A 27,997-nucleotide genomic window follows, 5' to 3' on the forward strand; every position below is an offset into this window, starting at 1 on the left:
CATACCAGAAACAAGGAAGTTATCAGTGATGACCGAGGTCAAGTCTAAAGTTCTCTGGAGCCAATCTGAAGTGGTTGTCATTGATCAAAGTTGGGATTATTCAGGGAAAAAAATTGTAATGGACTGAAGAGATTAATTTTTAAAAACATGAGTTCACAATAACAGGAAAAATCCTTCAGCAGTCTACTTTAACTGATATTTAAGTACCAACTTATCATTTTGAAAACTGATAAAGAAGCAAGCCTTTATCTTGATTTTCTTATATTCACTGTACTGCAGCATAACTAGCCAATCAGAGAAGTTTTATACCTGCAGATTCTAGTGCAGAGCCTGGTTCATTGTTAAATATTTATCCTTGTGTGTGCCTGTATACATGTGTGTGCCCGTATATGTGTGTGTGCACATGCGTGCTCATTTTCATATGCATATTTTGTTCACATGAATAAATATGAAGGCCCTTTTTCAATAGTGCATCTTCACTATGGTCTCAGAAGTAAGAGACTCAGGTCATGAAGCCAATAACAAGCAAAACAGGCTAGTATTTCAGAGCAATGTAAAAATACGTTATGGTGGTTAGATACATACATTAAAGCTGACTCTTCATGCAAGAACAGAGCCAACCTTGGTTGGCAGAATCAAAGATCTGTTATCTTTGTTTTACTGACAAAACATATACAGATCTAAAAGTATATCAATACCTGAACCATTAGGGTGATTGTTAGTTCTCTATGTGATAAGACCAATATATATCCAGAAAACAGTAGATAAAATAACAAGTGGTCTAGTATTGTCTTTTTTCTTGTTGTTGACACATTTTTTAGTATGATCTTTTATTTGATGATATAAGAGAGATGAAAAATAGTTTAGATGCCTTAGTCAAGACTTGTGTTTGTGCTTGCTTCGGCAGCACATATACTAAAACTGAAATGATACAGAGATGATTAGCATGGCCCCTGCACAAGGATTACATGCAAATTTGTGAAGTGTTCTGTATTTCTCCAGGAGTTGGATTTTGAAAAACAATAATAAAATAGACTTCTAGCTAGCTAATAAAGAAGAGAAAAGAGAAGATTCAAATATACACAATCAGAAATGATAAGGGGATATCACCACTGATGCCACAGAAATACAAACAACCATTAGAGAATACTATAAACACCTCTATGCACATAAACTAGAAAATCTAGAAGAAACAGATAAATTCCTGGACACATACTCCCTCCCAAGACTGAAGCAGGAAGAAACTGAATCCCTGATTAGACCAATAATGGGTTCTGAAATTGAGGCAGTAATAAGAAGCTACAAACAAAAAACAGCCCAGGACCAGATAAATACTACTAGAGGTACAAAGAAGAGCTGGTACCATTCCTACTGAAATTATTCCAAAAAATTGAAAAGGAGGGACTCCTCCCTAACTCATTCTGTGAGGCCAAAATCATCCTGATTAAAAAAAAAAAAAACCTGGTAGAGATACAACAAAAAAAGAAAACTTCGGGCTAATATTCCTGATGAAGATCAATGCAAAAATCCTCCACAAAATACTGGCAAGCCAAATCCAGCCACACATCAAAAGGCTTATCCACCACGATCAAAGAGACTTCATGCCCAGGATGCAAGGTTGGTTCAACATACACAAATAAATAAATGTCCTTCATCACATAAACAGGACTAAAGACAAAAACAACATGATTATCTCAATAGATGCCAAAAAAAGACTTCAATAAAATTCAACATCCCTTCATGTTAAAAACTCTCAGTAAACTAGGTATTGAAGGAACATACCTCAAAATCATAAGAGTCATATATGACAGACCCACAACCAATATCATACTGAACAGGCAAAAGCTGGAAGCATTCCCCTTGAAAACTGGCATAAGACAAGGATGCCCTCTTTCACCACTTCTATTCAAGATAGTATTGGAAGTTCTGGCCAGGAGAATCAGGCAAAAGAAAGAAGTAAAGGCATTCAAGTAGAAGGAGAGGAAGTCAAACCACCCCTGTTTGTAGATGACATGATCCTATATCTAGAAAACTCCATCATCTCACCCTAAAAGCTTCTTAAGTTGATAAGCAACTTCAGCAAACTCTCATATACAAAATCAATATTCAGAAATCACTAGCATTCAGATACACCAACAACAGTCAAGCCAAGAGCCTTATCAGGAATGAACTCCCATTCACAATTGCCACAAAAAGAATAAAATACCTAGGAATACAGCTAAGCAGGGAAGTGAAAGATCTTTACAAGGAGAACCACAAAACCACTGCTAAAAGACATCAGAGATCACACAAACAAATGGAAACACATTCCATGCTCATGGATAGGAAGAATCAATATCATGAAAATAGCCATACTGTCCAAGGGAATTTATAGATTCAATGCTATTCTCATTAAACTACCACTGACATTCTTCACAGAACTAGAAAAAAAACTATTTTAAAATTCATATAGAACCAAAAAAGAACCTGAATAGTCAAGGCAATCCAAAGCAAAAAAAAAAAAAAAAAAAAAAAAAAAAAAAAGTGCTGGAGGTATCACACACATGCTACCTGACTTCAAACTATGCTACGGTGCTAGAGTAACCAAAGCAGCATGGTGCTGGTACAAAGACACAAAGATCAATGGAACAAAATAGAGAACCCAGAAATAAGTCCACACACTTACAACCATCTGATCTTCGACAAACCTGACCAAAGCAAGCAATAGGAAAAGGATTCCCTATTTAATAAATGGTGCTGAGATAACTGGTTAGCCATATGCAGAAGATTGAAACTGGACCCCTTCCTTACACCACACACAAAAATCAATTCAGGATGGATGAAAGACATAAATGTAAAACCCCAAACAAAAAATCCTAGAAGAAAACCTAGGCAATAACATTCAGGACATAGGCACATCAAAGATTTCATGATGAAGATGCCAAAAGCAATTGCAACGAAAGCAAAAATTGAAAAATGGGAGCTAATTAAACTAAAGAGCTTCTGCACAGCAAAGGAAACTATCATCAGAGTGAATGGACAGCCTGGAGAATGGAAGAACATTTTGCAATCTACCCATCGGACAAAGGTCTAATATCCCGTGTCTACAAGGAATGTAAACAATTTTACAATTAAAAAAACAACTGCATTAAAAAGTGGGCAAAGGACATGAACTGACACTTCTCAAAAGAAGACATAAATGCAGCCAACAAACATGAAAAAAAGCTCAACATCACTGATCATTAGAGAAATGCAAATAAAGCCACAATGAAATACCATCACACAGTAGTCAGAATGGCTATTATCAAAAAGCCAAAAAACAACAGATGTCGGTGAGGTTGTGAAGAAAAAGGAACATTTTTGTTGGTGGGAGTGTAAATTAGTTCAGCCACTGTGGAAGACAGTGTGGTGATTCCTCAAAGACCTAGAGGCAGAAATACCATTCCATCCAGCAATCTCATTACTGGTTATATAAATAAAGGAATATAAATCATTCTATTATAAAGATACATGTGCACGTATGTTAATTGCAGCACTTTTCACAACAGCAAAGTCATGGAATCAACCCAAATGCCCACCAATGATAGATTGGATAAAGAAAATATAGTACACATATACCATGGAATACTACGCAGCCATAAAAAAGAACAAGATCATGTCCATTGCAGGTACATGGATGGAGCTGGAAGCCATTATCCTTGACAAACTAATGCAGGAATAGAAAACTAAACACCACATATTCTCACTTATTAGTGGGAGCTGTACAATGAAAACACATGGACACAGGGAGGAGAACAACCCACACTGGAGCCTGTTGGAGGGTGAGAGGAGGGAGAACATCAGTAAGAATAGCTAGTGGATGCTGTGCTTAATCTGTAGGTGATGGAATGATCTGTGCAGCTAATCACCATGCCACACATTTAACTAGGTAACAAACTTGCATATCCTGCACATGTATCCCTGAACTTAAAAGTTAAAATCCAAAAAGGAAATAAAAATTATATATGCATTTTATACACGATTTTATATAAATATGTAGTAATAGATTAATTGTGGATGACTATATATTATCTGAAACTATATTAAAATACATTTCCATAATTTGATCCAAAAAGTTTTTATTTTGAAAAGTTTCAAACATATACAAAAGTCAAGAGATTGGTATAATGATTACCATGTGTTCAACATCCAGTTTAAACAATTATGAGCTCAGACAGCCTTGTTTCATGTACTTTCCAACCTCATATTATTTTGAACCAAATCTCAGACATTATCATAAGCCTCTCATCATATGTATGTAAATAGTATTTCTTTGTTTAAACAAAATCAAAATACTATCATATCTAAAAACATTATTATGTCTTAATTTCATAAAATCATTAGTTAAATTACCTTGATTGTCCTCAAAATATTTTTCTTTATATGTTGTTCAAATACAGATCCAAATAAGATCTATAAACTGATCAAGGACCTAAAGCATATATTAGTGTGAATGTGTCATAGAGTGTAAGAAGTGAAGTTTTCAGAAGCAAGGTAGGAAATGAAAGCACATTCCTTCCATGAAGCCCATAAGCCGGGTGAAAGAGTTTGAGCATTATACGGAGAGCAGTGAGAATCCACTGAAATATTTTAAAGATTGAGACATGAGCATATTTAAGAGGCAAATAAATTGAATGAATATTAAGGGAGCTAGAAAAAAGGTCACATGTTGAATTGTGGGTTTCATAGCTTTCGAACTGTTTTATGTATTGACTATTTTTCTGTGAGAACTAAATTTGGAGGTCTTTAAATATTATGAGAAAAGATACCTTAAATCTCGACAACTATAAGAAGTATGGGACCACAAGGAAAAAAAAAAAAGAAAAAACAGTAACAAAAATGTGACTATGACTAAGTAGAGCTGGTTCCAGCTCAAAGAAATGTGAAAAAGGGGTTTTGCAGAATTCCTTCTACACTGCCAGGCCAGTTTATCTGGGAAGAAAAGAGGCAAAAAGAAGAAATAAATGACATGGACTTAGGTGGATCTTCCTTTTGTTTATTAAAAAATGTATGTAATGAAAACTATGTCAAAAAACTATTGCCATAAATTAAAGCCATGACTATATCAAAATCAGAGAATCTAGAAAGTAAACATGGATTAAATTCAAGGAAGAAGAATGAAGATATTGTTACAATAATAAAAGTACATTTGATTTGAAAGCCTAGTTATTAAGACAGTACTACACATACTGTATAATCAACAATAAAGATTCGTTATCCAAAATTTATACAGCAAAAATGGAAGAGAATGAAATAGCAGAATGAAATTGATTTATCAGAGGAGTGGGTGATTTTGACTGATATATCTTACCCTATGGTATATCAAAGAGGGCAAAAATAGTAATAACTTATAGTCTCTCTCTATATTAATAATAATGTGGGCCAGGCGCAGTGGCTCTTGTCTATAAACCCAGCAATTTGGGAGGCCAAGCCGGGCGGATCACGACGTCAGGAGACGGAGACCATTCTGGCTAACACGGTGAAACCCCGTATCTACTAAAAATACAAAAAGATTAGCCAGGCATGGCGGTGGGAGCCTGTAGTCCCGGCTACTCGGGAGGCTGAGGCAGGAGAATGGCGTGAACCTGGAAGGCGGAGCTTGCAGTGAGCCGAGATCGTGCCACTGCACTCCAGCCTGGGCAACAGAGAGAGGCTCAGTTTCAAAAGAATAAATAAATAAATAAAAATAATAATGTTAAGACATTTTATATGTATATGAATATACTAAATTCTACATCCTGAAAATAGAACACAAACTTTCTTTTCAAATTCTCTTGGGAATACATTCAAAATTTGTTCTATATTAAGTCTCAATATAACTTCAGTGAATTCCACACTTACACATAATATATACCTTGCTTTTTGGTAACAATATCAAAGTAGAAGTTAAATTTTAAAAATAGAATCCCCCTCAAAAGGCATCTTTAAGTTGAAAACCTTTAAACTGGGGAAAAGCAAAAAAAATGAAGAATATCTAAATATAATAGTTGGAAAACATGAAAAACCACAATATGAAATATGGAAATAAAATATAAACTATGAAATGATTCACTATAAGAAAGTTTATTGTCTTAAATGCTAAACATTGAAATAGGAAAATATAAATTAACTATTAAATTAAAAAAGCAAAATAAATACCTCTAATGAGACAGGAGGAAAAGTTAACCAAGATAAAAGCAGAAATTAATGACATTTAGAAGGTACGAACAGAGTAAACCTAATACAAATCAAGCATATGGTTATGTGAAAGAACTGATAACATAAACTACTTAATAAACTAATTAGGACACAAAAAGAGAAATAAAAAAGTAATATTAATGAAATAATGAGAAAATTCAATTAACTCAGTTCTCAACTTTATGTACATAAATTTGAAAATTCAGAACAAATATCTTTTCTTCAAAAGGGATGCTACATTCAAACAGACCAACTGTAGTAGAATAAATTGAGAAAATTGTAAAGTGCCATGCCTACATCACTTCAAACTTAACCACCTACCAAATATTCGTGGAATAGATACTTCTACTATTCTTCAAATTGTTATTCTATTATTCGCTCCCTATTGGTAACTATTGTAAATCAGAATAATATACTTAAACCTCTATTTCTTGTCCTATTCATATAGACAGTATTTACTGATTTCTAACTTTACCTTTTAATGATATTAGTAATCCTACTCTCTTTCACTACTTTTCACCTTCAACTTCAAAATATTGGTTATTTATAATTTTAATTTTTGATTAATATAGGGATCATATGCATTCATTTGTAGCCTTGTAGTCACAAATCCTCCAAATTTCAACAGGTTGAATATAAAAGGCAAAAAGCAATACATGATATTCGTATTACTGTGACTAGGTAAAGCCACATGATCATATTTCCTTTCTAGCAGTTTGCCTTGAGCCTCCATCCAGTCCTAGCCCATGATCACATATTTTATAGCCTTTCTTTTATTTTCTTGTATTTGCTACCTCTCTGCCAAGTTCTTCTGATGTCTAAACTTATTAAACTGCTTAGGTCCCCTTTAAGGAAGAGCCTGCCTCAGCACCTGGCAGTGCTGCAATAAACTACCTTTCTTCATCAAACGGCCTTTTCTGATTGCCTCCCATTGACCAAAGGCACACTCTTCAGGGGTGGCCCTCATCTGATGTCTGATCCAGGGAGGGGTACAATGGCTCTCTCACATTTGGCCTAATGGGAACACCGCAGACAGACCCCATCAACTCCAGAACTTCCTCTGGGTCAGCTTAAGATGTTGATGTTGCATCACAGTACCACTTCTCTCTCTGCCTGATGCTACTTCCCCACACCCCTTTTTAAAAGGTGTTGATGTCTACAGAGTTTCTAATAAACATTCTACAATCTAATTTCCATCTCAGTGTCTGTGTCCTGAAGAACCCACTCTGCAACAATGCTGTTTTAGTCTAACTAGCTCCTTGGTCAGTAACCTGGAAATATGCCATTAAACATTACGCCTAAACAGCCTGAAACCACTAGCACCGAAGAAAAATCTGTCCCACTTGTAGTAAGCTGTCTTCCCTGGAAACCAGTCATAGTCGACCTAGCAATGCTCCTTTCAGTTTTTTTTTTTTTTCTATTAGAGAGCCTTGTCTTTTCACGGCAGCCATATCCAGCTGCAAACTGAGACAAAAGGCAAAAGGTGAGTTTGGCTTAATATGAGACTGAGATGTAGTTTCCTCCTTTTTCCCTACCCCAATTCCTCTTTCAATAAGTCCCCTCTTCTCTCAACACCATATCTGACAAGCTCTAGCCACAGACTATCAACCTGGGTTTTTCTTTTACTTCACTTTTCCTTCTTTATATCTTTTTATAAGTGTAAGGGTCATATACAAAGAAGCTTCATCTCCAAGCAGACAGACCATCAGCTCTGGATTGTGAGTTTTCCACTCGGGCTATCTGTCTATCCATTATCTTACATAAACTGTTGGAACCGCGTTCTATGAGATCACTAGTACTGATGACTCAGTTGTTCCTCAGCACACTTACTGCTAAACTACATGGTTTATCCACAATTTCCCTGTGATAACATCTCTTCTAGAGCTAGATCCACAATTTCCTGGATCTCCCATCTTCTTTCTTGATTCATTCCCCCAGTTTTAGAGAAGACTTCCTCAAGTGGTCTCTTTGCCCTTCTATTATTAGAGTGTTCTTTCTCTGATCTGTTTTTTCACTTGACTTTCTTCCGCCAAAGTTTTATCTTGTAGAAATCTATTGAAGGTTTCATCTGCAGATAGATGCTTTCCTATTCTCTTTGAACTCGCTAATGTATATCCTATAAAGTCCCTTTACTAATGCACTGTTTGAGGAGAAAGGTATGCACATGAGTGCTTTCTGTGAGCCTCAACAAGAAGTATTCTAAGTTTCAGTTGAGAGTAAGACTTGGATTCTAGGAAGGAAGAGAAGCTTTCTTTTAACTGCAGTTCTACTGAGCTGTGGAAATTTTTACTTTGAAAGCATACTCCTTTGTTTTTTAGTAAAAGAAAACTAATTTGATAAATGGACAAATACTAAACAAGCAACTACTATATTCCAGACACTATTCTGGATGGTTTTTAAAGGATACAAGAGATGGAGAAAAATCCAAAACCTGTTATGCAATTTGAAAAGGAAATTGCCATTGCGACAGAACAGCAATTTCTGGATTTGTTACTATACACTAGATCTGTGGAAGCCTAGAGGTTTTTGGTCTGTTTCAAAAGTAAAATAAAAACAATCTTTACAATGTCAGCAGCTGAAATTTCTTATATTAATGTAATGTGGGCTTTGAATAATTTTTTATCATTATATAAAATCTGAATCAGCTGCTTAAAGTGAGCTCATTTTGCCTCATAAAACATTTTTTCCATTGTCCCATGTGTTTTAGAATGATTCCAGCTATAAAATTGTAATAATCATAATCAAACAAAATGGAAAAGTTTCCAGGCTACTTTGGATATTTAATGGGAAAATAGCCAGTTGATTTATCTCATATGGCTTCTTAAACCCAGTGCATTTTAAAACATAATTTTTTCTCATTTTATATACATTTCAAGTATATTTATCTCAGATAGATAATGCTTTAACTTTAACAATTACACTAATTATCAAGAAACCTACACTCAATTTGGGGTAACTTGGTATATTTGTATTAACTTTTCAAGTATGATAATAAAACGTTGGATCTGGAAGAGGTGGTGAAACAAATAAAGGCACTTAACACTTTGTGAATGCTCACTGTTTACCAAACATCATGAACCTGGATTCTAAAACTCTGGTTTTCTTGTTATAAAATCAGAATATGAATATCTCATCTCATAAAGTGTGAATGAGGACTGAGTGTGCCTAACTCACAGTCAGTAATCAGTCAGGGATATTATTTCCCTCTATATTTACATCTTTATGGATTAATTTAAACGAGTCTGGTCATATTCCTCTGAGTAGAAAACATTATTTCAAGAAGACAACTATTTTTCAAGGTTGCCAAAAGAGTTGCTGATCAATATTTGTCTATCAAAGGAGAACCTCAATAATATGAGAAAGGGACTTGTCTTGGGGTCTGCTGAATTAGCTCTACAAAGACACATGGTATAACTAAAAGGAAACTGAGCTGTGCGCTCAATCGGGGTGAAAACCAATCTTGTGCTTTTGTAATCAGTTACACTGCAAATATGTCCTCTTGCATATAAAAACAAAACAAAACAAAACAAACAAAAATAACTGACTTTGGTTATGAACTTACCCCGTATACCCTTCTGTAACTGCGAGAAAGAGGCAAATTATGAAATTCATTTCCAGTATGTAGCATCATTTTCAGCTTTGGTGAGATATATGCCAGAAGGTATTAACCATTGCTGGTTCTCTGTAATGCATAAGATCTTAAAAGTAACTAAACAAGGTTGCTGATTCAGGGGATACTATTGTTAATTTCTGAAACATACTTCCAGCAATTGAGACAAACTGTCATCTCTAAGCTGAAATTCAGCTTATTTGCAATCTATTTCTTCATTCTATTTGTCAAGTTATATTTATTGAGGATGTACAGTATGGCAGACACTGTGGTATATATTGCAGTAAAAAGACCCCAAACACTTCCCCACTAAATGGAAACAAAAAAATCCATTTCACAAGGGATTAATCATCAGAATATAAGGAGCTCAAATGACTCTATAGGAAAAAAAAATCTAATAATCTTTGGCCGTGGTGCATGTCTGTAATTCTAGCACTTTGGAAGGCCAAGGCTGGTGGATCACTTGAGGTCAGGAGTTCAAGAGCAGCCTGGCAACATGCAAAACCCCACCTCTACTAAAAATACAAAAATTAGCTGGGCATGGTGGTATGCGCCTGTAGTCCCAACTACTCGGGAGGCTGAGGCAGGAGAATCACTTGAACCTGGAAGGCAGTAGTTACAGTGAGCCAAAATTGCACCACTGCACTCCAGCTTGGGCAAGAGAGTGAGACTGCCTCAAAAAAACAAAAACGAAAACAAAAAACAAACAAACAAAAAACCCTAATAATCTGATTTAAAAAGGGGCAAAAGATCTGAACAGACATTTCTCAAAAGAAGACATACAAACGGCAAACAGGAATATGAAAAGGTGCTCCACATCACTGATCTTCAGAGAAATGCAAATCAAAACTACAATAAGATATTGTCTCAATCCAGTCAAAATGACTTTTACCCCAAAGCTAGGCAAATAACAAATCCTGGTGGGGATGTAGCAAAAAGGGAACCCTCGTACACTGTTGGTGGGAATATAAATTAGAACAACCACTATGAAGAAGAGTTTGGAGGTTCCTCAAAAAACTGAAAATAGACCCACCATATGATCCAGCAATCCCACTACTAGGTATATATACCCAAAAAGAAAGGAAATTGGTATATGGAAGAGGTATCAGTATTCTCTTGTTTACTGCAGCACCATTCACAATAGCTAAGATTTGGAAGCAGCTGAAGTGTCCATAAACAGATGAATTAATAAAGAAAATGTGTGGGCCGGGCGTGGTGGCTCAAGCGTGTAATCCCAGCACTTTGGGAGGCCGAAGTGGGTGGATCACGAGGTCAGGAGATCGAGACCATCCTGGCTAACATGGTGAAACCTCGTCTCTACTAAAAATACAAAAAACTAGCCGGGCGAGGTGGCAGGCGCCTGTAGTCCCAGCTACTCGGAGGCTGAGGCGGGAGAATGGCGGGAACCCGGGAGGCGGAGCTTGCAGTGAGCCGATATCGCGCCACTGCACTCCAGCCTGGGAGACACAGCGAGACTTCATCTCAAAAAAAAAAAAAAAAAAAAAAAAAAAAGAAAATGTGGTACATACACACAATGAAGTACAATTTAGCCACAGATAAAAACGAGATCGTTTTTGCAACAACATAGTTGGAACTTGAGGTCACTATGTTAAGTGACATAAGCCAGGCACAGAAAGACAAACGTTGCATGTCCTCACTTACTTGTGGAACTAAATATTAAAACAATTGAACTCATGGAGATATAAAATAGAAGGATAGTTACCAGAGGCAGGGAAAGAGCAGTGGTGGTAGGAAGTGGGGATGATTAATGGGTACAGAAAATAATTAGAATGAATAAGAGCTAGTATTTGGTAACACAACAGGATGACTACAGTCAACAATAATTTATTGTACATTTAAAAATAAGTAACAGTATAATTGGATTGTTTGTAATACAACAAAATGATAAATACTTGAGTGGATGGATATCCCATTTACCCTGATGTGATTATTGGACATCATATGTCTGTATCAAAATATCTCATGTACCATACATATATGTGGCACATGATATATACATATGGTACATGAGATATACATATAGGTTGGTGATGGTTTGTTTTGTTTTAATTTTATATATGTACATGGTGGTGGTGGTGGTTTGTTTTAATTTTTGTGGATACATATATATACTATATATGTAACATGTGTATATATTTTTTGGATATCTACTGTGTGTGTGTGTATATATATGTGTGTGTGTGTTTACATATACATATACTATGTATCCACAAACATTAACACAAAACAAACCACCACCACCACCAAAAAAGCAAAATACAAACCCTGTTCTCAGTGGGCTTATCTTTTAGAGAGGCAGACAGAGAATAAGTGAAATCAATAAGCATAAAATAAGGTATGTTAGAAAGTGTAAGTTCTATGGAGAATATTAAAGTAAAAATACTATATATTAGTGAATATTAAAGTAAAAAAGTTAAAAAAAATTTTACTTTAATATTCTCCATAGAACTTACACATTCTAACACACCCTATTTTATGGAGGTCTGTTAGGAGGTCTGTTTTATGGTGGGATGTTAGGAGGTATGTTTTATGGAGGAATGGGGAAAAATAAGGTGTGTGGTAATGGGGCTTTTGCTGTTTAAATCTGATTAATCAGAGATCTCCACTAGAAGATGACATTTTGGCAAAGACCTGAAGGAAAGAAGGAAGCCGTTGGGAAATGAGAGGGGAAAGTATACCAAGTAGAGGGATTGGCAATTGCAAAGGCCCTATGAGAGAAGGGAGCTTAATATGCTTCAGGAAATCAAGGAAGCTACTGACTGGCTGAAACAGAATGAGTAAAAGAAAAGTAGGTGGTGAGGTCCAGAATGTGTGTGTGTGTGTGTGTGTGTGTGTGTGTGCGTGCACATTGCATGTGTAGCTCTATAGGCTATGTAGGTGCTTTTTGCCCTCATCCTCAGCTTGTGTATATTTATGTAGAGATAGATTTGTTGATATTTTCTTAGAACTCTTTTGACTAGTAATAACCTATTTTGTTGAATATTGGTTTTTAAAAAAGTGGCATATAATTAAAAGCATCTGAAGATGAGTAGTTTTATTAATCAATCTTACCCAGGGGCAAATTCTTTCTAAAGAAAGCATGTGTGCAGCATGCATAACTTTCTAATATTATACTCTGGTACTTACTCTCAAGTTTCATATCCCATTCGTTCATTTGTTGTTTTCAGCATTGGACTAACTGGTGAACACAGTGAGATTTATGTAAGTGTCCTGGAGACATTAACTTGAATAGATGTTCAAGTTCTCTATTTTTCTTTAAGCATTTAAAGTGGAAACCACATTTCTAGTTTTCCAGTAAATTGATGCAATGTCTGAATCTTGATTAAATAATCCTGGTTTCTTAGTGTGGTCTAGAGTGACCATAAAATTTATCATCCAAATGAGACACTTCAGAAGAGGACAAATGCTAAGCCGGATAGGCAACAATCAGAACTGTCCCAGACAACCAGATAAATGGGCCCCAGAGATAGACTGGGCAAGAGTTTTGGTGGTAAGCAGACCAAGAATTGAATCATAGCCTTACCTCTTACTCCCTTTATGGACTTAAATATATTATACAGCCTGTTTTAGATTCATAATATGGGGTTATAAAACCTAACTCACTGTTGTTTACAAGGATTTATTCAGATTAAAAAACATACATGTCTAGTACAGAGCCATTTCAAAAATGGGATCTAAGCAAAGATAGGAACATTGGAAGAATTATGTTCAATTATTGTAAAAGTTATTGACAGGGGATTGCTATAATACTTTCCTGGGTGAAGTTACTCTAAGGCCCTAGCAGCATAGAACTATCATTACTCAGTGAGTATCAAAGAGACTAGCAGGAGTTCGGAGCATCCTGTGGCAAAAATAATAGTGCAATCATTTAACTCAAATTATACCAATTGAAGCGATGGAATCATCAAATATAGTATCCATTATACTTACTATTAGAACAGTAAACCTTATAGCAGAGAGATAATTTCTAAGTTTTCAGGTATCAGACTGATTGATTTAAAATGCTAAGTTTGATAACAAAAGTTTCTTTGGAGGAAGAGATTTATATTCTTACCCTCCTCTAACAATTATGGTCCAGTGCTGTGCCTACTTGTAGAAACACATTTGGCAGCAAATTGTCTTATACTTAAGATTTCTATGCGTAATCACAGGGACTGGAATCCTTATGAGGCATTTTAGGCCTTTGGATTTAATAATATGTTCAATTTTCATGTCAAATAAAAATGTGAGGATTCTGGCAAAAGATTCTAAGATCTTTACACAAAGGCCTGTTGAAATATTCTCATTTTCTCAGATTCAAGATATTTGGACTTTTTTTCTACTCTTTTAAACTATCCTAATCCAATCGACCTGCTCTTTTCTTTCCCAGGCTTTATCCACAGAATCTGATAGTCTGTTCCTTTTCAACAATTGGCTCAATACATTACCGACTTTGCTCCAAATCTAACTCAATAACTATCTTTATTTCCTCATCTTTCTCTCAAACATCCATTTCTCTTAAGTTTTTTCATAGAACACGTTGTATGAAATGGTCATAATTTTTGATAGTCACCTTAACTTTAGTCAATTTCCATAGTCTGTAAAGTATACCAAATGACCTATTTATGTATTCTGTTGCTTATTTTTGACATTTTAAACTTTTCAAGATGAAATAAATTCAAATGCTGTGTTTATCCTATGGAAAGCATTTGCCTCTATCTCTAAATTTAATTCTTGCCAAAACCTGGAGGTTGAAGTAAATTTCTGTGTTTCAGCAAATTTCCCTATTTGTCTCATAATTAGGATTGAATTTAGTTATAAGTATTTTATTTTCACTGTTTGTGTGTAGAAATAAGCAATCTAATATTGTGGTTCCATACAAGTTATTAACTATAGCATAAATATTAACTATATTAACTGTATTATTAACAGTTATGGCATTTATATCATGCTATCCGTACAGCCAGGCATTGGTCTAAATAAATTTTAGAATGTTAAAGATTAACATAGTCTGTAACCTGAAGGGATTTATAAAAGAGTTTTGGTGACAACATATGCAATCCTTATGTGAACCCAAGAAATGAGTGAATATGATTAATTAATAAGCTTTTTATAAAAATAACACAAAGGGAGGGAGGTCTTGAGAAGATAACACTGTGAGAGATTAATTCAACAAATGTTTACTCAATGAATGAGCACCATGTGGTGTTATGCTTAAAGGGATGATAAATAGACTATAATTTTCCATCCAGAAGAACAAACTCCAAAGGATTTGGTGAGAAAATCTTCTCAGATAGGTAGATGGAACCACCATGTATTCCCTGTATCACTTTTGTTAAGATATTATACTATTATTAAAACTATGTTATATATACACAATACACATGTATATTCATAACTCAATGCATTGAATATAAATTCAAATAATGTATTAATTTTATCAAAATGCTTAAGACATCCTTTTTATGATTATAAAACATGAGAATTAAATATTTTCCTCTTTTGAAATTTATACACTTAAACATTTTAATAAGATGCATGATGATTTATTCCATGTGTAGTAATATGAATATACTATAAAGTTTTAGATTTTTCTTACATTAGTAGCTCACCACATGTGAAAAATGTTTAGCATGGTCAAGGAAAAAGGTATCAGAATCATTGGACAAAAGATTATCTTCAGCAAACTAATTCCAGCCTTGTAGTGAAAAGTAACCCTCTGGCACCATCTATTGACTGCATTGCTTTACTTTCTAATCAAACCACATGCAGATTAGTACTGAATTAATAAAACATAAACTTTTCTTCCTCATTTTTTGTTGATGATAGGGAGCCTGAGCCCTGGATGCTGACAGCAGTTGATGAATTAAGATATATTGGCATATTTATGCAGCACCCTTGGAATCTGATGTTTTCTAATTACTAATTAATCACTAATGAAAACGTGCTTTAATGTGTCTGCAGGAGTCTACCTCCACAGGTGATATACTGGAATGTTTAATCAGAGACCAAAATGATCTTTGCCAGAATTAATTGGCAATGTCGTGTGTGTGTGTGTGTGTGTGTGTGTGTGTGTGTGTCTGCGTGTATGCACATGCTTAAGCATTTAAACTCTGCTGGAGAGTCCCTGACACAATATTCTGTGGTACTAACTTTAAACCTGGACATTGAAAAGACAGCTATGCAAAGAGCACCCATTAGCTACCACTGTATAGGGAAATACTTTGACACGGACCATTTAATGTAATCCTTCCCCAAATTACAGATGAGGAAATTAGGTACAAAACGGTTAAGAACCTTGCAGTAACTCACATCTTCCAGGATTTTCATTCAAATGTCACTTTTTCAGTAAGCTCTTTCATAGCTGTCTTTCCTAAAATTCTGAACATCTCTCCAGCACTCCTTATCCTTCTTTCCTGTTTAGTAACGATCACTATAATATACTGTGACTTTTGCTTACATATCATGTTTCTTGCGTATCTCCCTCCATGGAATGAAAGCTTCATGACACCAGGAGTTTTATCAGTTTTCTTCAAGAGAAAGGTGAGTACTAGAGATAATAAGTTGAGTCTACAAAGACCTATCATTCTCCCACACTAGAAGCCTCTTTTGTGAGCTACAAAACTGCATATTCTGGGTTATATTTCATTATAGGTTAACTTAATAAAATCTCTTTATGAATTTCAACATTATATTGTGCAAAGAACACAAGCTGTGAATTCATGTAGACAGATTTGAATATCACCTTCTCCAATTTCTATCCTCAGGCATGTTTATTCAGTCCTTACAAATACACATCACCCTCTTACTTCTCTGACCTTTTGTCTTACTCTTCTTTTCCATATTCACCCGCACATCCGTAGTCCACTCCAGCTCCCCTCATTTCTGTTCCACAAACATGCCAGACATGCTTATACCTCAAGACCATCATGCTGTTTCATCTGCCTGAAATACATCCCCGTCCAAAATCCCACTGCACAACTTTCTAATCCTTTTCAAGGCTTTGTTTAATGTAACTTTCTCATTATCTTCTCTGTTCACCTTCAGATCTTAAAGACCTATAGGCTTGGAGAACAAGGTTGGTGGTATGAGCTTGAATCTCCCCACTGATCCTTCTCCCAAAAAACTATAAAACCAACAAGGGGAACAAACAAAACCACAGATGATTCACACGTCCAGGAGCACTAGGAAGTATTTTCATTGCCTGTGGGTGTGGAGAAAAAAGGAGAGGAACTTTAAGAAATAAAAAAAGAATAGGATTCTAGATGAATTAGATAAAACACAAACAAAATCATCATCAAAGTGAGAAAGTTCAATACGAATACCAAAAAGCTGAACACAGGTCAGAACTTGGTGGTTCCTAACACTGGGTTTAGCAAAAGTGAGTGGTGCCAGAAGTGGCAATGACAGGGAGTTATTGACAGTAGATGGAAGGGAGAAGTCAGATGTATAAAGTTGTAAAGGAAAAAAACAACGAAAACAAACAAAAGAGAATAAAACACTCCAATCCCTCCACCACAACACTGCAATCAAAACATCATTCATAAAAGAAATTACACAGATTTGGGCTGAATTGAAAGAAGTGGGCACTCTCAAACTATGAAGAGTATATAGCCATAGAAAAAAATCAGACCACATCCACACACAATTATTTTGAAAAATCACTAAAATTGAATTGACGCATTTCAGCTGATGAAAATTCTTCCCATAAAACCAACCAAAGAACTCAAAAGACCTATAATACAATACACCAAACTAAAGTAAATATCCTCAGATGAGCATTTGGAAAGTTTTTCAAAGTATGCTGAATTAGAAAGATAAACAATGAAAGCAGCAAAGGACAACAACAGGAAGAAATAAAATGAGAATCAATTGAACCCAAGAAAGAAATTAAAAAATTAAATATCAGAATTGAAAAGCTACAAAATGACCAAGAATATGAATTCAAATGACAATTTCATAAAGGGTATTGAATAAAGAGAAAAACAACCAAGTAATGTAAAATACTTTTTTATTAAAAAAAAATAAAAAGGATCAGAGAGAAGGTGCTTCAAACGTAAGCTAAGTAAATGATGTCCAAGATTTGCATATCTGGAGCCTTTCACTAAGAAAACCAAAACCATGAAAGAGAACTAATATTTAAAACTATAGGTCAAGAAAACTTTCCAGAAAACAAAAAGAAGACCTGAATCTGCATCTTGAAATGGTGTATTAAGGAAAATTGAACTGGTGTGAGCAATTCCAAACCATACTTAAGTAAAACTATTAGACTTAAAAAATCATAAAGTATCCTCAGGGCCTCCAGGAAATGAAATGACAAGGTACAAAAGCATGAGAATAGACAGGCAATGAGACCTCTCAAAAATAAAAAAGCAAACCAACAGGAAGTGGAATTTTCAAGAAACTTAGAAATTCTGACATCAGCCAAGTCCTTGAAGTGTGAAAGGAATAGAAAAAAGTTTTGAATGTGCAAAACACACACGTATGTGCCCTTTCAAAGGATTCTGCTACAGGATGAGCTTCATCCAACAAAGTCTGACCAAAGGACTTGAGGGTATTTCATATTTTTACTAGTTAGACCTAAGACAAAGAACTGAGCCTACAAAGTCTTAATCTTGGGTAGAAGAATAATATGTAAGCATAATATATTCTCACAAAAGTAAACTTAAAAAAGAAAACATGGAAAAGGAGAAAGGAAAGTAGAATCATTTCATTAACTATTGTCCATGTCTTAGATAGGATTTGAAAGATACCAGTTAAAATTGACAGAAGAGATTGTAAAAGTTTTAAAATGGAGGAAACAAAACCAGAAAAATTAAGACTATATAAAATATTAAAACAAAAAATAATCACTAGAGCTAGAAATCTTTATAAATATAGTATAAATATATAGTTTAAACAAGTTAAAATGTAGTATAAACAAGTTAAATGATGTAAACAACAACAAACACACAACACAGTGGGGGGGAACACAGTAAAAATAAGATAACATAATATACTCAGTAATTACAACATAAGATACCATGACAATTCAGACCCAACATATTAGTCACATCCTAAATGTTATTATGGATGTATTCATTTAATCATAATAAAAAAAAATAAATTTGGCTTATAAAGCAAAACTGAATTCTATGCTATACACAAAAGATAAACTTGGCCAGGCACAGTGGTTCACGCCTGTAATGCCAGCATTTTGGGGGGCCGAGGGAGGTGGATCACTTGAGGCCAGGAGCTCGAGACCAGTCTGGCCATCATGGGGAAACTCTGCCTCTAGTAAAAATACAAAAATTAGCTGGGTGTGGTGGTGCATACCTGTAATCCCAGCTACTCAGGAGACTGAGGCACAAGAACCTGTGAGGTGGAGGTTGCAGTGAGCCGAGATTGCACCACTGCACTCCAGTCTGGGCAAGAGAGCAAGACTCTGTCTCAAAAAAAAAAAAAAAGACAAACTTGAAACACAATGATTCAAAAAGCTAAACATAAAGGAATGAGCAAAGGTTTAATAGACAAGATAATATATAAGAAAGCAGGGATGCAATCCTGTTGCAGATAAAGTAGAATTTAAGCCAGAAACATGAAATGAGTAATATTGCTACGTTTTCCCTGCTATCACTCCAGCAATCAGATCTTCCTTACACTGTTCTACCTTTTCTTTTTTCTAAAGAATGTATCAAGTTCTAATATATAATTTTAGTTACTCATTTCTTACGTCTAGTAATAAGTGAGAAGTTTCTTATTAGAATGTCAGTCCATGAGGATAGGAAGTTTATCCATTTTAAAATTAGTAATATCAAATTTCTAGAATAAAGCCTAGCTCATACAAGATGTTCAATATTTGTTAAGTGAATGAATAGTAAATTTAACCTGTTTTCTTACCTGTGAAATGGGAATAATAATGTCCCTTTCTTAGGCTAAAGGGTCTAGCCTAAAAGTGCGTTTTAAAACTTTTCCCCCCTTTTCCCCTTTTTCCCTAGTCTCAAAATGTTACCCTTAAACATATTGTGGAAACCTTCTCTTCTCCTCCTTAGTCTTAAGCTATAGCCTTGAAATAGACTTTATTTGAAACACCACATCCCTCTCTTTCTCACCATACACTCACTTACACCATGCACATTTATCTAACTGTATACTTTTTCATTATTAGCTTATTTAGAAGTCCCAGGTGCTAGCCTTAAAACAGACCACACCTAGAGACCCATCTGTAAGTTTCCAGAGATTACCTCAAGGCAGTTATGAGCAATCTGGCTATTGCTGAGATGATGCCAGCCTGCACTTCAGGAGGACCATGGCTAGAAACAGTCATTGGAACAAGATATACAGACCTTGTACTCAGTACCCTTCCCGCATGCCTCCCATTCCAAGTTCCTCTTTTTAAACCCCTATCCCTAAAGTATGAAGTGGTTACTTTGGATGTGAATTCGGCTACTTCTCTATTATTCGTTTTAGTAAATAAATTCACTTAGTTTTTATCATATCTCACACTTGTTACTGGGCTCTGAAAGCAGCAAGTGGCCATATCTCCATTCGGTTACAATTTTGTTGACCCATATGGGGACCGCTGTGTGCTCTGGGGTCTCCAGCCTGCCGGTCTAATTTCTGTATGATAGGGCATAGGGATGCCTGTGAATGCCAGCTGCTCATGGCTGACCCCATGGCTGGAACGTTAGGGAATGTCCCTGCTGCTGCTGAGATGCTTTTGTCTTGTGGATCCTCTTTCTCTTCCTGTTGCAGTGCCTGCTGCCTTCAACGCTCCTCTGGTGCAAAGAAAGTGACCACTGGAGAGGTCAACAAACTTTTGGACTGAGTGAGTGAGTTGGAATGCACCCAACTATCCTCTGCCTTTTTTTAGGTTGTCACTGGGGCTCTTCTCTATTTAGACTCAACTGCTAGGGATACCATTTGAGCGTTTTATGCATTTGTATTTGTGGTACCCTTGGGGTTTTGCTTGGTTCAGACTCAGCTGGCGTTTGGGGGTCGGGGGGCTGTTTGAAACTGAGGTGATACATTTGGGACTCTACCCAGCCCCTTACCTGGGGATTTTTTGGAGGTATGTCACTTGTTTGTATGTGCGAGTGTGTGATCTTTGTGTGTGGGCCCTAATCTCTCTTTCCCCTCCTTCCAACTTCATCCTCCAGATTATCTCAGGAGCCACCTACAGCTTTATTCCTTTAGGCCAAAAGCATCTTTAGCTCCCTCCAGCTGGAAATGGTTCACCTTAAGTGGTGACTTGCAGAGATGAGAGGGATTCACCCCATACCATGGAGGTATGGGGTGCTGAGGTTCTCTCTGACAGGAGATAAAGTAAGATGGTGGGGGGTACTGACCCTGAACCTTGAGGTGGCTGGAAGGCTCACAAGCTTCTTCTCCTTCCTGTCTCTTTCATCCTCTCTTCTGTAAAACCTGACCTCCTTTCTTCTCTCCATTCCTTTCTTTATCTCTTTTCTTATTAAATCCAGGGACACCAGCCCTGAAGGGGAAAAACAGCTTCCAACATCTTAGCCCCTGAGTTTGTCATCCTCTTTAAGGCTACAGCTGGTTACATATTATGGCCCTTTTTGTGCCCATTTTGAACTGATAGACAAATTACAGCAAGAAAAATTCAGAGCTCAAATGGTGAATCTACAACTAGACAGTTAAGTGGAATCTTCTAAAGCTCTCTATCTCGTTATCTTTTCTTCCTACCTGCTTTAAATATGCTGTTACTAAGTTGCTGGTGCTGAGATAAGACATTATTTATGGTCTATCAGAATGTAAACATTGGAAACATGTTTGAAACTGAAAAGCAAAAAAAAGGTAAAAGAGTTTTTTTCTTAAGTTTAAAAAACCCCACAAATTTCCATAGAGGCTGCTTTACTCAAAATTTTGGTTCACGACTTTCCTTGGATTACCTATCAGGGCAAATAAAGTTTAGCTATGTGAATAGGTTACAATTTTGTCAGAAAAATAACTTGTGGAGTCAGCTATCTTTTATAAGTCAATGAGTTTGTGGTGCTATTTCATGGGTAGAGTTCCAAGGTAAAAGCTATTGGATCTTTGTTTGTGCATGTATGTATATGTGCATTTAGATGTATTTATGTAATATACATGTATTATGTTCCGTGTCATATTTAGTATGCTACCAAATTAGCTCATGAGTAAATGAGTACTCATAAATTAAGTCCAAATGCTTTTCATTCACATGAATCTTTGATAAATAAAACTAGTTAGTAAATAAAAATATTACTAAATTTTTAAAAATGCCTTCAGAAGCATGGGCATAAATTTGTGTCTGTATAAATAAGTTTTACATTTGCCTTTGCTAAATGTTTAAAGTATCAACGTTTTGGCATAAAGGTTGTAAGACCTAGCCAAAAACAAAGTAATCTCTGTTTATATGATTTTTTTTTTTACAAATAAGATTAATTTATGATTGCTGTTTCAATAAAAACTGCTGAATCGTTTGAGTTGTCGGCAAAATACACATGTGCTTAAGTTTCTTACTTAGGTATTCACCTAATGTTCAGACTTTAAAAATGGTCAACAGGGAAATAACTTTAAATAATGACTAGCTTTGTGTAATATGACACTTTTCAGAAGTAATCTAAACTGCTAAAAATGGAAAAAATTGAGTATATATTAATGACATACTTATAAGTATACTTTTTGTATAATTTAAAACTGAAAATTATTTTGAATTAAATAATAAGTGCTCCTTGGATGTCTCTGTCATTCCCAATTAAGAAAATATCATGATGTAGGAAAACATGTTTCTAAAACTGTGGAATGGCTTAATCTATAAAATGCTAATATCTGACAAATAGTTCAGGATTTCTTACCCCCTAAGTTTTTACTAAAATTGAAGGTTACTAAAATTCATAATTCTAGTTAATATATAATTCTGTTAATTGTATTCTTATGTTAAAAAGGAATAATTTGTATAATTTGGAGGTTATTTTAAATTTATTTTAAAAAGGTAAAAATAAACCAGTAAGCAGGGGACAGAGATATAAAGAAAGTTATGGATATAAAATATATTTTAAATAAAAAGGTTATAAAGAAAAGAGAATAATTTTATAGGAAAAAAGAGCTTATATATGATAAATTCTTGTCCTAAAATAAAATTATTGGTTATTTAGAAAAGATGAAAATTTAATACAAGTCAGAAAGTCCAAGCATGGTATAAACGGTCTATGTAAGCTGTAATAAGGTTCGTGAAAGAAAAATTATAAAGGAAGTTTTGTATATAATGCAGTTGACTATAATTACAAGGGAACTATTTATAATGGTCTTTGTAAGATTGATCTCCTTTGTTATAATGAGATTTTCTTAAGATAGTAATTGGCTCTTAATAAAATTACAGGAGATTTTGATTTTTAATTTTATATCCTGTTTCTTTTGAGAACTTCTCAGAACCATACCTCAGAAGTTCAGTTTCTGTGCTGTCCCACCGCTTTTAGCTTTTTCTCTCCTTGAGAAAGCTTGAGATAACGCTCTCCTTCAGCTTTTTCATGAGCTTCTGTAAGTTTTTTCCTCCAGTTCTAACTATTGTTGAGGCCTGATGTGAAAACATTTTATCTTGAGGGTCTAGAAAAGCAATGTTTTCCTCCAGTATAAGTTGATTTTGTCATCTTGGCTTTTCTTGATATGTCTAAATTTTTCAATGTAATCAGAAAACTTCTTATGCAATTACTAAGAATAATATATCCCCTTGCTATACTCATAATCTTAACACACTCTTCCCACAACTGATTAAATTCATGTACTTTTTCATCAGATTTAATTTCCAAGTTATGTAAATGGGCTTCCCATAAGAAGCAGTCACATTGCAGGTTTTTCTTTGACTTTCTGGTAACTTGCTTAAGAGACAACATTTTAGGTTTTATCAAAATAATTCCTATGCTGTCTTTATTAGGTTTCTAATTCCTTAAAAAACTGATATTTAAAATAATTAATGTTTTTACATCCATGTAATCTCCTGTATTGCGTTTAAAGTCTTTTGATTATTACTTGGGTTAAATGAGTAACTATTGTTTTACAATGACCTGTGGTTCTGTTGTAATAAAATATTTTGAGCCTTTTAATATCTTTGTCAAACATCTTGAAGAACAAATCCTAAATTAAGTCTCTGATTTATAGCTGGGGCTTATGAAAGCTATACAAATTTATTCAGACCCTCCAAGTCAGGGATAGGCACACAGATGCCTAAACAGCTGAACAAAATATTTGTGTTTTGTATAGCTAATTTCTACAAGCCAAGATCATAGTAGCTAAATGCACAGAATTTATAGATTAGTCAACTTTATGACCTTATTTTTTGGCTTCTGGATTTTGCCTATTATATTGATTAAAAGGTTTTAAGGATTAATGAGTGCCTTCCCACCTCCATGCCTGTCTTGCTTAGAGCATTTAACTGGCTTTAATTCTTTTGACTCTAAGTTCCTTGGCCATAAGGATCCCACCAAGGTATATGATGGACCAGGGGCAGGTAGCACACCACCTCAGCACTGATATGGGGCAAAATAGAAGGTTGGCCATCAGTACTGCCTCTGGTATACTTTGGCAAAAAAGCAAGAATATGAACAAAAAATAAAATAATTCTAAGTCCCCCAGCAGACTGAATGGATCCCCCATCTTGGCCAAAGGAAATCCCAAAGAAACCTAAAAAACCAGTTCAGGCCATGACCGCAAGTGAAGACTCAGATAAGCTTCGCTGTACCTTTCCTCACTTTTTTTGATTTAGACACAACTGATCAGCATTAACATTAAAATGGAGATCATAAGGCTGACACAAAAGGCTTGTTGTAACAAAACACAAAATTATGCACAGGACCTAAGATGATGCCAGGCATGGGTTAAGTCACATACTCCTACACTTAAAGAATAAACTATGTTCTAACTGCCATACAGTTTTTCTTTATCTCTAGCAGTCAACAAGCTGACTAACTGGCTCCCCCAGCCCCTTATTCCACCAGCAACTATAGCTTTAATTAAATAAAAGATTAATTTTAGTAAGTTTCTCCTGAGAAAAGACCACCAGCCATGGGCTAGTTCTGCCCAGTTTACAGAAAGTGCACATTTGCATGCCTTTATGTCATAAAAAGACCTTTTGACTTATAAGGCCTAGTGTAATACATTAAATATTGAGTCTCCATCCCCTCTCTCTCTCTCTCTGTGTGTGTATGTGTGTGTGTGTGTATATATATATATATATTTTTTTTTTCTCACAATATAACCCAAGCTATGCATGCATTAGATACTCATATTTCTGTTATAGATGATCTTTCTCAGGACTCCATAACAACATGGTTTAGTTAACTTCTTAATACAGACAAGACTCTCATATACAATATAATTGGTATTTTGCTCATTGTTTGTTTACGTTGGTTGCTAAGGATTTTATTGCCATTGTACACTCTGCATAGGGTTGAGGACAGACTTTGTCAGAAGCTCTTAGTTCCCTGCACCATAATGCTCCAGCAAATTTCTGCTATAAATCTCCTATTTTGTTTCTAATTGAGTTTATTTGGATTTCTCTCTTTTTTTCTTGGTTAATCTTGTTAACAGTCTATCAGTTTTATTTATTTATTTCAAAGAACCAGCTTTTTGTTTCATTTATCTTTTGTATTTTTATTGTTTCAATTTAGTTTAGTTCTGTTCTGATCTTGGTTATTTCTTTTCTTTTGCTGGGTTTGGGTTTGGTTGTTTTTGTTTCTCTAGTTCCTTGAGGTGTGAGCTTAGATTGTATATTTGTGCTCTTTCAGACTTTTTGATGTAGGTATTTAAGGCTATGAACTTTCCTCTTAGCACCACATTTGCCGTGTCCCAGAAGTTTTTATTGGTTGTGCCACTTTTATCATTCAGTTCAAAGAATTTTTTTAATTTCCATCTAGATTTCATTGTTGACTCAATTAACATTCAGGAGCAGGTTATTTAATTCCCATGTATTTGCGTGGTTTTGAAGGTTCTTTTGGTAGCTGATTTCCAAATTAATTCCACTATGGTCTGAAAGAGTACTTGATATAATTTCAGTTTTCCTAAATTTATTGAGAATTGTTTTGTGGCCTGTCATATGGTCTATCTTGGAGAAAGTTTCATGTGCTGATAAATAGAATGTATATTCTGCAGTTGTTGGGGAGAATGTTCTGTAAATATTTGTTAAGTCTATTTGTTCTAGCTTTTAAATGTACTTTCTTTGAAGCACCACATCCCTCTTTTTCTTACCATACACTCCCTTAAACCATGCACATTTATCTAACTGTATGCCTATACTAATTATGAGCTTACTTAGAAGTTCCAGGGGGTAACTTTGAAACAGACAATGCATGGAGACCCAGCTGAAAAATTCCAGAGATTACCTCAAGGTGGTTAGTCAACAAACCAGCTATTGTTGAGATAATCCCAGTCCAAACTCCAGGAGGACCACAGCTAGAAATAGCCACCAGAACAAGATATGCAGACCTTGTACTGAGTACCCTTCCCTCATGCCTACCATTCCAAACTCCCCCTTTAAAGCCCCTCTCCCCAGCCTAAACTTTGGTAGATTACTTTAGATGTAAATCTGGCCACTTCCCCATTACTAATTTTGGTAAATAAAGTCACTTTCTTTCTACCATAACTCACTCTTGTTATTGGATTCTGCAAGCAGCCAGTGGTTGGACTTATGTTTGGTTATCCTTGCAGGCCTGATGGGAGCACAGGAGAAAATGCATACAAATCTTCTAGGAAATGTCACCTGACCTTGGATACGTTTACTACTGCTACTACTACTGCTACTACTGCTACTACTACTGCTACTACTGCTACTACTGCTGCTGCTGCTACTACTACTACTACTTCTTCCCCTACTATGAACTGCAATAGTTTCAAATCTAACTCCTCATCTCCTTAAATACCTGAAAATACAGGTTTGAAAGGGCAAAACTGTCCTAGAATAAGCAAAACTTGAATTGATGAAGTCAATAGTTTTTGATTGGATAAAATGTCTGCAATATCAAATGAAACATATTTTGTCTCTCTCGCATGTTAGAATCATGGACTCACAGAATTTTGGAACATTAAGGATAAGAACCTAAATAGTATAATAACATTTTACCAAGTATCTACATAACTGTATGTATATTTTCTGATAGGAAGGTAGTTTGACTAATTTTCTGTTATTAATTTTCAGATATGACACTGAGTCCAAGCTTCCATAGGTGAAGACCAGCCACAGCAGAATAGTTAGAACATCAGCATAAACAGCTATTCCGTTTGGGTGAAGGGATGAGAAACAAGCCATGAGGGACTTTTTCTGCAAGAAACATATGATATTGTTATTTTACCCATAAACAGATTTAAAGATGTGCTTTAATGATGGTATATAGTTTCCCTCCTCACATTTGAAAAATACGTATCAGTCCCAGCAATAAATTTTTATGACAATAGAAGGATTTCCTTTATCAAAAAGAAACCAGTCTAAAAGTAAGTGTAGAATAGCCCTGTTTGTCAATAAGATAAATGCTTGTAAAAGATCCAACAATCTGTAGGTGGAAAAAGCAGAGTAACATTTAGGTGATGATGAAAGGAAAAAGTGTGGTGTTATTCTTGTGGTAGTATACAATAGGCTGTCCAGCTAGATGGAGGACACGGTGATATTGTCCTAGTATAGATCACTCAGCTGATAGTATCAAGATGTAACAAGGGGAGAGCTACTAATGGGGGTGCTTTTGGATACTTTTATTGTTATAAAAAATGTGTGTATTTCCTGACTTGTCCTGCGTACATTCCATCTCTCACAGGAAGAATTATTCTATTCTATGATACTAAAGCAACTTGCTTGTATTTACCAAACTACAGGGGAAAAGTATGTTTCTATTTTGAATTTATATCATCCAGAAAGGAATCACTGATAAGGGTGATGAATTCCACATTTTGGAGAGTAGATATAAGACATTTCAGAGCAAATACAAGAATAATGGTTCTAGACAGTGCTGTTAAAAAGGAAGGTGGCTTTTTGTAGACATGCACAAAATTAAATCCTGAAAATATAATCAGAAAATTCTGATAAGAAAGAAGCAGAGACTCTAAAGAAAATGTGTGGTCATAGAGGATTTTCAAATGAACTCTTGTTGGAAAATGACACTTTACATTATTGAAAGAGGTCACATAAACAAGAATGGGACAGAATGGAAGAACCAAAATACTGGTGTCTGACAGTCTTATGTTAGGATT

General features: G+C 35.2%; 1 protein-coding gene, 1 non-coding gene and 1 pseudogene across 19 annotated transcripts in view; 1 reads left to right on the forward strand and 2 right to left on the reverse strand.

The window, feature by feature from the left end:
• The window catches only part of LOC139355814 (26S proteasome regulatory subunit 7-like), a 40,451-nt pseudogene extending 12,464 nt beyond the window's left edge, over positions 1-27,987 (reverse strand).
• Positions 1-27,997, reverse strand: part of LOC105477129 (RALY RNA binding protein like) — a 733,794-nt gene that overhangs the window by 241,205 nt on the left and 464,592 nt on the right. The gene's annotated exons all lie outside the window — the stretch shown is intronic.
• On the forward strand, positions 892-998 carry LOC112425842 (U6 spliceosomal RNA). Its single transcript, XR_003016998.1, has one exon. It is a non-coding gene; the product is annotated as a U6 spliceosomal RNA (small nuclear RNA).

Source organism: Macaca nemestrina, chromosome 8 (genome assembly GCF_043159975.1).
Source record: "Macaca nemestrina isolate mMacNem1 chromosome 8, mMacNem.hap1, whole genome shotgun sequence".
Lineage (NCBI taxonomy): Eukaryota > Metazoa > Chordata > Mammalia > Primates > Cercopithecidae > Macaca > Macaca nemestrina.